Genomic DNA, 217 nt, shown 5'->3' on the forward strand with positions numbered 1-217 from the left:
CCGGGGTCAGCCTGCGGTGACCGGGACGGGATGTGCCAGCAGCGCTCCCGTGATTGGGTCCGTGGCCTCCGCCCCAGGCGTCCGCTACCGGGGGAGCCGTTCAGGGTGCCTTTCCCAGCGGAAGAGGAGGGCTGGGAGTAAATGCCTGAAACGGGGCATACTGCAGAGGTGGAGGTGGGGTAGTCTGTGTCAATGCACACCTGAACTCTGCAGAGAG

Source organism: Manacus vitellinus, unplaced genomic scaffold, assembly GCF_001715985.3.
Source record: "Manacus vitellinus isolate BGI_N305 unplaced genomic scaffold, ASM171598v3 scaffold_81_pilon, whole genome shotgun sequence".
In the NCBI taxonomy this organism is placed as follows: domain Eukaryota; kingdom Metazoa; phylum Chordata; class Aves; order Passeriformes; family Pipridae; genus Manacus; species Manacus vitellinus.